The 12,544-nt window shown below is 36.7% G+C and overlaps 1 protein-coding gene across 4 annotated transcripts in view; it reads right to left on the bottom strand.

Moving 5' to 3' along the window:
- The window catches only part of ZNF385D (zinc finger protein 385D), a 949,103-nt gene that overhangs the window by 594,553 nt on the left and 342,006 nt on the right, over positions 1-12,544 (bottom strand). The window lies entirely within an intron of this gene.

Raw genomic sequence — 12,544 nt, 5'->3', positions numbered from 1 at the left:
TTAACTTTGGGGCAGAGCAAAATTCACAAGAGTTCCATACACATACTTCGCCAACATAATTTTCTCTGCCTCCGCAAGAAAAGAAATATTAGCACCAGGGACGATTATTTACTCCAAATACCAGTTCACTTCTAAACCTGTCCTTGAGTTGGCTGAGGTGGGGTTGGAGAAAGACATCTATTGAGTTTGCTCTGTTCAGGCTTAGACCTGCATCTTTGCCAGTCTAGAGACTGGGAGTCCAATATGATGTAGTTGGGATAACTACATGTCAAGCCTAGAAATCCACAATCTAAGACTCTCTGATGGGCTCTAGCTGGACACAAAGCTCCCAAGGACCCAATACTACAAAAATATTTGGGGGACAAACTGGATTCCACAAATTTACCTCACCGTACAGGGAGAACATTTTTCCAGGTGCATCACTATCTCCTCATAAGAATTGAACAATTTCTGTGCTTCTGTAAGAATAATTATTTGGGCAGATGTTGTTTATATTTGGAACTGGGAAACTAATGTAAGGAGAGCTATTTCAATAAATCTTGTCTGATTTTTTAAAAATTCCTTCCTTTCTCCTGTCCCCCTACCACCCACCCCTCAGTGAAAATATTATCTATTTAGAACTAAATGTACATGGTAGAATCCTGGACAGAATATTTCACCTGATCATAATTGAAAAGGTTTCACTACTAATATAACGCATTGAAGACATGATACATGGCTTTCTACAAGTTTTGTTAATGGATCTTCCCTAAATTGTTCCCAGAAGCATAATAAATAATTACTTAGAGCTTGATTTATTTTTGCATAAAACTGCAGTAATTTATGAGTAAATTCCACCATTTATTATTTCTAAAATAAGTATATTTAAGCAAAAAATTCTCTAATAAGAAAGCTTTTTATGGAAATAAGTACAAAGTGTGGGTAGATGGCTATTTTAAAGCATCTGAAATATTGAAGAATGGTATACTCATTCTTAGAAAAAAACACTGCTGTCTATACTTCATCAGAGTTTGATTGTCTCCCAATATAGCCATCATTAATATAGAAGCAAACCTCCCAAGAACAAACCCAATACTGGGTTGTTACCCACCTGACAGCATTTCTTCACCCCGATGAGCTTGACAGACTCAGCTCAAGACAAGAAGAGAACAACTCTCACTATCAGGGGATGCAATTCACAAAATGCTACAGTTTGGTATTTCTTAGAAACTTTAAAATTTTGATTCATAAAATAAACTCCTGGATGATCAGAGGAAATTTTTGGAATCTAAATAATAGTAACTTAGGAAAGTGGTTGTATTAATAAGAATGGTTGTAAACATCTAATGAAGTAATAATAAAGTCTATAATTTAGGAAACAGGGGCTTCCCTGGTGGCGCAGTGGTTGAGAATCCGCCTGCCAATGCAGGCGACGCGGGTTTGAGCCCTGGTCCGGGAATATCCCACATGCTGCAGAGCAACTAAGCCCATGCGCCACAACTACTGAGCCTGCGCTCTAGAGCCCGTGAGCCACAACTACTGAGCCCGCAAGCCACAACTCCTGAAGCCCGGGCGCCTGGAGCCCGTGCTCTGCAACAAGAGAAGCCACTGCAGTGAGAAGCCCGCACACCACAAAGAAGAGTAGCCCCCGCTCGCCGCAACTAGAGAAAGCCCACGTGCAGCAACAAAGACCCAACGCAGACAAAAATAAATAAATAAAATAAATAATAATAAAAAATAAAAATAGGAAACAATCATTTAATACTTATAACAATCCTTTGTAGAAGGTAGAAAATGATTATGATTGCATTTTAAGGAGGGAGTTACTGAGACATACAGTGACACAGTAATTTACTTAAGATCACACCTTTGCTAAGTTACAGAGCTGAAATTCAAGTCTTCAAGACTGTGATTATGCTACGACAAAACACCTTGTATTTTGCAGCACAAACAAAACATTTTAAAAAGGACTCGAGCAAGTAGCAGCTTTCTTCTTCCTCCCTCTCTTCCTTTCTTCTTTTATTTCTTTCAAATATTGTAGCTCAAGATACACATAAAATAATTAGTACGTGTACATGATATTATCAAACAGAGAATTGTATTGATATTAACTTTCTACAACAAGGACTCTTAACTTGGGATCCAGACATCCCATTACCCTTCCGAAATTATTAGCACCATTTGGTTTTTTTTTTCTGGGGAGAAGAAGCACCTTTTTTCAACACTAGGTTCTTGAAAGGGTATAAGACCCACCTCCTCCTTGACATCTTAAGGGTTACTGTCCTAAAGTCCTTACATTCACAAGCTAAGCTTGAAATGCATAGCACTTTCTGAACTTTATCCAAAGTGTTAGTTCCATTAACAATTATCAAAGATTTGGTGAATCCTAAGGAGATTACACCCTAAATATAGTCTACAAATGTGTTTTCATACCAAACACCAAAGTAGTTAATAAACTATGCAAATATGCATTCGTAGTTATAAAACATGGCTTATAAAATCTTCCTCCCTCCCTCCCCCTCCCCCTCCCTTCCTCACCCCTCCCTCCTTGCCCCCTCCTGTATTCTCTTATTCTCTCTCCCTCTTCTTCACCAGGAAATGCACGTGGTTCCAGAAAATGTCCCGTAAATGGGACTTATAAAGGTGAATAAATTATGACCCCTAGATTGTAGTCCAATGAGGAGACCAGACATATCCAAACAGTATTTAAAATAATTACCATAAGATAGGAATACTGATGTGACACAGTAGTCTGGGGGACAATTTCCAGAGCTGGCAACACTTTCACTGTCACTCAGCAAGGAAGTACAACGACTTATTCTGGTCTTTGGATACATTTTGACTCCCCCGGGGGTGTCCACCCACCGTGTTAATAGTATAGGGTTAAAAACATTCTCCATGAGCTGCTAGACATAGAATCATTAGGAACTGGAATCAGCTTCTGTCTACATTTAAGTACTGGCAATAGATTACATTTATTTAAAATGTATATAGAAAATTGAGAGTTTCTCAATTCAGAGTGATTACCGGCTCCTAGTCATAGATTGTTGACTCAACAATGGTATTTAGTTTTTTTCTATCTCCCCAGATCCCATTAGAATAATAGAAAAAAAAATGGAAAATTAAAAATAAACCAATATTAGCACTGGAAAGCAGAGCAAGAGCATTAGCAGAACACAAATTTGAGGAATTTATGGAAGATTTAAAGTAGATATGCTCAGACAGAAGGTAAAACCCAAAAGAGCTAAGAAATGTGCAATCCACACAGGTTAAAAAGAGGATTAGTGCTTAAGATGTACAAATTTGTTTGAGTTTTGAAAACATATATCGGCTTCAAAATACAAAAAGTACAAAACTTAAATTAAAAAAACACACTTGCTTAAATGTCTCTGAACTTAAAATTTTAATAACTGTCTTGCTATACACAGCACATATAAAAATTCTACTACATTTGTTAATGAAGTTAGATATTCTTACCTTGCAAGAATTCCCAAGTATCATGATTACTGAGACACCAGAGACAACAGTATTAAGTTAGTTACTTTAAGCCAAATAATTTTTTAATTAATATTTTAATTGTTTTGTACTGTTAAAATATTTGCATTTATTGTTGATGTGGGAACACTTTAATGTGTTTGCTATTTGTGTTGGGGCCTCCGAAAAATAACTCAAAAAAGTGAATTTTCCCAGTAGAGCTTTGAGATAGCTCCAATAGCTCAGGTAGCAGGGTTGGAAGCAAAATCAGCCTGTGTGTTGACAGGTAGAAAACAATTAAAGGAGCTGATTAGCTGAGAAGATCCAGCCAGGCCAAAGTTTTAAGTACATCTTGCTAAATAAAGTGGGCAGTCCCTTAGGAGACCCAAAGTGGATGATGGGGCTGGAGGATGAAGGTGGGTCAGACCCCAAGGAGCATCTGGACCCCAGGCTGGCAGAGGAGACCCCGTTCTTAGAACCCAAGAGTTCCACAGTCACAGAAACATAAGACAACTGGACTCAGGTTCCCAGCAGTATCCTCTAATTAACCACACAGATCTTCTTTTAACTGAGTTAAAACCCTCCATCAATAGCTTTGGTCAATCACAACGCTTATTTACATATCTAAGCAAACTGTCCAAATCATCAAATGCTTGAGGAAAATAATTGGCAGGAAAGACTACAAAAACAAGGAGTAACCCTGAGAAACAGGGCTAAATCAGGAATGAGAAGAAAGAATCTTGGAGAAAAATAAATGTATAATTTGTATCTTCAAAGGGTTTCAAGATGCTATTACAGCTCTAAAAATAGGTCTGTTATTTAAAAACCAAAACCAAAACCCAATTTACCTTTCTCAGAAATTAAAAGCATGGCTGCTGAAATTTAAAACGGGGGGTGGGAGGGGAGGGGGGAGAAAGAAAGAAAGAAAAGAAAACTCAACAGAAGTATAGAATTACCACTGGCAACAGATGAACTCAGTGCACTAGACGTTTAAAGCAAGGAAAGAGATTCTTCCAGAACACAGAATACAAAGGTATCAATACATCCTCACATCCCTCACTCCTGGACAGTGCAATCTCCAAGGATAAACAAAACAATCTTACAAGCTGCCAGAGAGAAGGAAGAGGATACCTAGGAAGAAATATGAACCAAACTCACTCGTAACAAGAAATGCTAATAAAACAAAACCAAAACAAAATATAAACGACCAGCATAGCAATATGTAAAATGTGCTAAGACTGTTTTGAACCTGAAATGTACATCCACCCTCCAAAATATTCAAAATAGAAAAATTATATATACATATATATATATATGAATACTCAGAAAAATTACTATCCATGGAACTTTTCAAAAGAAATATGATAGGTGTATGCAAATCGAAAAATGAATTGAAGGGAAAAATGACGACAGGTATACAAGAAATAATAATGAGTAGACAAAGCTGCTAAGAATAGTGATTAACGTAATATATTGGTTAATAATGGAATTTCTATGTAAATATTCACAAAACAGAAATGCAGAGTGCAACAAAAATAGAAATTAATAAATGGTTGACAAGAGTAACTCTTTGGAAACAGACTTTACCCAAATTAAAAAGAAAACTATGACTGCAAAATAACCTGAAAAGTGTTTACAGTTTAAAGTGGCTCTTACAAAGGTTCCAGGACTAAATTAGAGGCAAAAGAAGAGAGAATTCTCAGTTTTTATATATGTCTTTATTGTTTGAATTGTTTATAATAAGCATATATCACTCCTTTTTTAAACGTTAAACATACCTGTGGCCATAGGATGGGTCTATCTGCTATTTACCTAAGCAAATAATTTACAGAGAAAGATGCTAAAGAATTACTTCCTTGCCAATTACAGGATTTAATTCAAAGCAAATAGGTTTAGTGTCAAGCATTACACAACGTGCCAGTGGATTCATTTTATAGGACCATTTCATCAATTTATTATACCACAAATTAGCATATAAATATTGGTAATAGCTAAATAGACTGCAAACACATACATTGCACTATACTGTTTATTCCCCTATGCTCCATAAGGTATCATGCAAAGATGCAAACTCTTTCATGTCACTGACACCTAAGGCAACTTGAAAGAAAATATCCAGGCTTGTCTCAACTTCCGCCTGATTATTTCCTTTCTCTTTCCGTAGCAACCATGCTGGAGAACTTTGTCTCCACCCTCTTAGAGAGCCCCACTGCTCACTGGAATTCATTTCCAATCCTTTGGTTTATCAGCTTTGTTTTTGGTGCCTCTTGGTACCATTCCTGTCCATTCATCCAGCCAGGCACTCTCGTACTTACATCTCTCAGCCTGGAAATCTGAGCTGTGAACACTCATCCGGGAGTGAACAGGAGTGAACATCCACACTTCTTGTCTGTTTCTGGAGACAAGTGCTTAATTGCAGAAACCATCTGGCTCCTGGCTCTTGGTCTTTCTCCTGTTTTCACCGTCCCCGTATATTCTTTCAGCATTACCTCTGGAAATTGATCTCTATCTCCTGGCTTCCCTATGAAGATCTGCTTGAAATCACTCTTGTGCTTTTGATGTCTGAACCCATGCCAGGGGTCTAGGAAACATCCCAAGCCTGCATTTTTCTGGCTGGCACCTTGACTGATGTGCCCATATACCTGTCAGAACTGGATCTTTTCCACTGACATGGGAAACAATGGCCATTCTACACGAGCGTATGATTGCCACCCTTTTGGGAGCAAGTCAAAAAGACAAGGGAGAGTTTCTCATATTGTTAAGAAGGGCTTTGTAAAGGTCATGGGGGAATCAACATAAATTTGGAGATAAACTTATTTATAGTTTCAGCACGTGCTACTTCTTATTATGAAATCTCATAGATTCGCTACCTACTCTCCAAAATAGTTCTTTTATCTCTTTTAGAAGAGTGTTTCTCAGCCGGGAACAATCCCCCTGACCCCCGCCCCCAAGGGAACAGGGCAATGTTTGGAGATATTTGGGTTTGTCATAACTGGGAGATGCCATTGGCGTTTAATGAGTAGAGGCTGGGAATGCCTCTAAACATTCTACAATGCAGAAGACTGTCCCTCACAACCAAGAATTATGCAGTCAAAAATGGCAACGGTGATGAGATTAAGAAATCGATCTAGACACTATACTTAACTGCTAGTTCCAAGATGGCAGGAGAATTGTGTTCTTGCACACTAAGCTAAACCAATCTTTCTAGTTCTTCTTTCCTTCCTGCCACTTCACTGCCTATCTGAACTCAGACAGGGCCATCTGAATTTCTTTCCTCAATGGAAGACAAGGATGACTGAGAACATTCAGGAGTGAGAATGTGTAAGAACTGGACTGTAATTTTTCATCTTCTCATGTTCCCTTCTGCAAAGACCAAAAGGTTGTGTTCCAAAACACGTGGAGGCTTTTTCCACCCATATCAGGCTGAGAGCCATGTGACCTTGCAGTGAGCTTTGCATAAGTTCAAAATAACCTTTTGTGTGAAAAAGCTGGAGATTTTAAGGTTGTTTTTGCAGCATAACCTAGCCCGTCCTCCTGACATTCATCTTTACATGCCAAACTTCTAACCTGCCTTCATGGCTGAAAAACAGTAGGCAATTAATAAATGTTTATTGAATTCATAGATGTATACATATATGCATATATGTATACACACACACACACACACACACACAACTCTGCCTTAGCTCAGATGACTTAATTGGAACAATAGTTTCCTAACTTTTAACATGCAAAAGCCACTAAACATTTTAAATGTTATTAGAAAATATTTCAAACTTTTAAAGTCCAAAGAGTAATATAAAAGATGCAGTGTACCTGCCACTCAGATTTAATACAGGTTACTATTTTGTTATATATTTTACAGGTATTATTGTCTTAAGAAATAACATTACAGATAAAATTGAGGCTCATTTTTCTTCTGTAAATTTTTGCTGTATATATATTTTAGGCTGTGTTAAGTGTACATCAGTTTGGGATTACATGAAGACATAGAGAATCATTCCTTTTTTTTAAGGATGAAGTAACTCTTCATTTTGGGTAACACTTTTGTGAAAGTCCATTTTGTCTTATATTAGTATTGCTATACAGTGGTCTTTTGGTTAGCAGATCTCTTTCCAGCTTTGTTTCAACTCTTCTGTGTTGTTATATTTTCACTATATCCCTTGTAAGGAAATCAAAGTTCTATTATTTTTTGCTTCTAATTTTGTCAATAATTTCTGCATCATAACTAGAAAATTACTATGTTTATATTTACTTTGATTGATTTAGGGTTATCTCTACCATTTTGGGGGGTTATCATTGCTTCTTTCCCTTTTCCCCCTTTCTGATACAGATTTTAATTTATTCAACTTTTCCCTCCATACTCAGTTGCAGTAAGTGAATCCACTACTTTTAAAATACTTTTAGTAGTTACATTTAATTGTTAAGTTGTACACTTGGCAACAAAGTCTAAAGTTATAACATTTCTCCTCCCATTTTCATTTTTATGGCTTTCTAGTATTTTAGCATGCCTTGTTCTACCCAAATTAAAACATTTCTATTGTTTAACCATCTATATTTGGATTTATTAATATGTTCACCTATATATTTGAACTGAATTTCTCCTTGCATCTAACTTGTTTGTTACAGATTCAATTTATTTCTGGTAAGTTGTAGTTCCGAACTACAACTTTGATATTTGTTTCAGTAGAGTTCTAGGAATGGAAAATTCAGATTTTATCTTGTGTTCATTTCAAATTTCCTATTAAAAGTTTTAAGCTGGGTACAGAATTTTACAATATTTATTTCCCATTAGTACTCTGAAGATAATATTTCATTAACTTCTACTTGATATGAATTCAACTAATTAAATTAATTTTTTTTGTAGGTAAACTGTCTTTTTCTTCTGGTTTCTTTTAAAATGTTCTCTTCACTTTGATTTTACTTTTAAGATATTTTGCACTATCAATCACCCTATTTAGAACTATGTGTAATTACTGTCTGTTAAGGATATATGCCTTTCTTTAAACAATTTTGGAAAATCATTGGTTAGTTTCCTTTTTCTTTATTGTCTCTTTTTCATTCTCTCTATTTCACTCTGGATAGCCTATCACCACATAGATTGTGTCTTATCACTCTAAACTCCATTTCTGTTAACTTCCTTTTTATAATTGTCTTGTTTTTCTAGTTTTTCTGGTAATTTTGTCATGAGTAACTCCCAACACACAAAGAATTCCTCCTTCAAAATGATCAAATCTGCCTATTAATGTACCTATTGAGATTTAAATATCTCTACTATATTTTTCATTTGTAATTATATCTGATTAGTTTCTAATTCTCTAAGTGACTGTCATTTCCTCTTCTGTGACACACGCTAGTTCTTCTCTGTCACTACGATAATTTTAGAAATTATTCTTTAGAGTTTCTTTGAGAGGATTCCCTTTTATCCAGTTTTCAAGTGTGACTCCTCCTCTTCCTTGTGTTTGCTTTCTTTCCTTCCTTGTGGTCTCTTCACATGTCCATCATGTCTTATCCTTCGTCTGGATTGCATTAGTATCCTGTGTGCGTTGGGTTATGGGCGTGTCCCTACAGAGATATTTGACCTTTGCTTTTACAGAGTGATCAGCTTTTTCACAGAATTTGGTGGAGTTTAAATGTTCATTTTTGAAATTACATTCATAATACACAGGATGTGTAAATTTGGACTCTACCTACAGAGCCCAGATCTGGAAGTGTAATTTCCTCAGCCCCCTTCTCTACCCACATATACACTTACAGCCCGGATAGATAGAGAACCTCCTTGCCACTTCCAGTTTCATGGGCAGAGTTATTTAAATTCCTTTTTTTGGAGGAGCTATCCCTGTAGGGTCCTGGCTTCATGCAGGAGCCTCTATTCCAGTCTCTCATCTGCTATCCACGGGTGGGGAATAAACGGAGGCCCTAGGACATAGGACTGGTATCTGATCTGAAATTCTCCAGAGCAAGGCATTTGCACTTTGTTTCTGGAATAAGAATTTATTTAAGCTCAAATACACACACTTTTTAAATTACTGTTACATTTTCACATATTTTTATCTCTATGGGCAGAGATGGGAAAGTTCATTTTAATTCATTCAGATAGGTTCAGGACAGGGCATCAATTATGTCCAGGACAACTTTAATGTCCAAATAATTGTCTGACCCCCCTCACATAGTAATGGCTAAACTTCTAGCATTTATGAATTCAGTAAAGCTACTAAATGAACGTGTGTTTTATTAATCACAACTACATACACGAGAAATGTGGGCACGGATATACAAAACATGATTATTCAGCCTAATTCTAAAGGAAATCCTTTTATTTATGTGTTAATTTCTACACTCATTACAATAACCAAAAGATTTCTTAGGTGTGTGTGACCAGTATGTTCACATAGGAGTGTATGTACCCACCACGGTTCTGCTTAACTATTTTGGAGACTAAGTTTATGCTTTGGTATATGCCTTCCATTCAGGACTAGCTACATGAACCTATGCTCCTATACATAATCTGTAGCAACTGGTGAAAAGTGCAAATGGGAGGCCCTTTTTACAAATTATTAAGAATTTCAAGATAGAAAGCAGGGCATTAAGCTGCCTTCTGAGCAGGGAGTTCCACGTGACTGTACAAGTCACAAGCCCAGGAAGCAGGCTTTGCTTCTCTCTACTACTACTTCGAGATTCAGTAAACCTAATTCACTCATTGATTAAATGTGTTTTTTTTCTTCTTCTTTTTGGGTGAAGTAGAAATGAATAGCTTTATTGCTTTGCCAGGCAAAGGGGGACACAGCGGGCTCCTGCCCTCGAAAATTGTGTGTCCCCCAATGTGTTTTTATGAATTTTCAATGTCTTAAGTGCTGTGATAGAAAATGAACAAAAGGAAATAACATTTGTAATTAAATGCATAAGTATTTTATAACTGTTTCACTAATTACGTTAAAATTAGCAACTCTGTTGATTTTCAAACAAAAATGTATAAAACTTCAAAAATGCAATACAAATATTTAATTTGCACTCTTCTCTAGGAATCTTCATTCATGGGTGCTTAGGAAAGTCTGGATTCTATGTAACTATTCCATGATTTGTCACACAATATAGGATAAGGAATTCTTAAAGTGGTGTGGAGTTACAGAGCTATGACTGCGAATTAAGAACATCACAAATGAGGACAGCCAGCAAGGTCTCCCCTGAAAGGAGACCCCGGCAGGAGGGGCAATGTTGGATGCATAGATTTCAAGGATGATGGTGGAAGTTCTTTTTCTTTTTTTAAGTTGAACCCCATGGGCACTCAAGATGGAGACAGTTTCTGTGCTCCAGCAATTTCATCAGCAAGAACAGCTGGAACCTAAATATAGATAAGGCTCTAAACACAGCAGTCAGCAGGATTAAGACTCTTGACATGGGAGCAACCAGACTTAGGCTAAATGCAGATGCTCTAAACCTCAAAGCCTCAGAAGAAGGCAGGGTCAGCAAAGAGAAATGTCAGAAACCCACAGCACAGGCAGGCTCCCAGGTATTCGAGGATGGAAACAAAGAAAAGTGACTTTAAAATAGAAGCAATCAATATTATTCCCAGATTCCAGTGCCTTGGGTTCTGAGTCAAGCGTTCTGAATCCTGGCTCCACCACTAACTAGGTCTGTGCCTTTAAACATGTTGCTTTAATTCTCTCAACTTCCGTTTTCTCATGTACTTTATGGGAGCACTGAGTGAGTTAACCCAAGTAGAGTTCTCACTTCAATGCCAGGTCCATAATTAAGTACTCAAGAAGAGTTGAAGCAGAAAGATTCTTTCAGGAATCCACAACAAATGACGGTGCCTAATATAATGAAAATGGCTTAGGGATGAGTACCGTTTGGCTCTTTTCAAGCATTTCCTGTAACTCAGTATTTCCCATACTTGTATGCAAATGGGAATCCCAACCCAGAAATTACTAGTACCTGTGTCCTTCTCCCTGAAATTGTGATTTAACTAGTCTAGGGTGTGGATTGGACTTGGAATACTTAAAAGCACGCTTAGCTGGTTCTAATGCACAGACAAGTCTGGGAACCTGGCTCTAACTTGTTCTGTGATGTGACGAAATGCACGAAATCTCATTTAGCCTCAGTTTCCCTATCTATGACATGGAGAGGCAGAGAGAGGTATAGAATAAGGACTCTATGTTTGGTTAATAGCACCAGATTGGCACGCAGAACTAACTGAGTGTGAATAAGGTCTTAGTCACTGACTAGCTCTGCAATTAAGGCAACTTAAATTCTCTGTACTTCAGGTTTCTCATCTATAAATAAGGTACCTAGAACTGTAACACTCAGAGGGTTATTATAATATCTAAATAAGATAACCCATATAAAGTACAGAGACTAGCACATGATTAATCCTCTAAAGAATGTTAGCTATTATTATTATTATTAACATTATTTTTAACTCACAAGCATTGCACATATTAATTATTGAATTGCTAATCTTGCACGCCCATTTCCATATTGATTTATTGACTTCAATATTGATTTTATTAAATAGCCCCTCCCCAAATTCTAATTTTCTCAACTTGGGGTTACTCTGTGACCTTTCTACTCTAAGCTTCTCAGAACTTCAGAGAAAACTAATATTATCAAGAAATAACACATCACTCTATGATATTAGCTCAGCTCTTTGTACCTAAAACAAACACAGCCCCCCAAAAATCAATAAAAAAGAAATGACACATCAAAAATTCCTAAGGTCAGCAAGTAAACAGCCTGGACACTATGATAGGATACCCTGGCTCTTACCAGAAATCTATGCTTCTAGAAAGAAAATAGTAAGTCCTAAGCAAACTCAACATTATGTAGTGGATTATTTTTTAATAATGAAAAAGGAATAGAAAACAAATTGGAAAAGAAAATATTCAAGGAAAACATTTAAAATTTTTAAAAAAATACTATTCAGAAATAGCATCTATTCTCTCAAATAACATATGCAAAATAGTTAACAGGAACAGGAAGTGAATATTTTTTAAGGGTCAAAAGTCCACCGTGGCTTGTTTGTTTGTTTCACATGGAAAGCAGCAATGGACCACACTTAAGGATCAGGGAAGAGGCAAAGAACTGAAGATAA

The sequence above is a fragment of the Balaenoptera acutorostrata genome, chromosome 4, assembly GCF_949987535.1.
Source record: "Balaenoptera acutorostrata chromosome 4, mBalAcu1.1, whole genome shotgun sequence".
Lineage (NCBI taxonomy): Eukaryota > Metazoa > Chordata > Mammalia > Artiodactyla > Balaenopteridae > Balaenoptera > Balaenoptera acutorostrata.
Note: the sequence above shows the minus strand (reverse complement) of the source record. Positions and strands in the feature narration are given on the sequence as shown.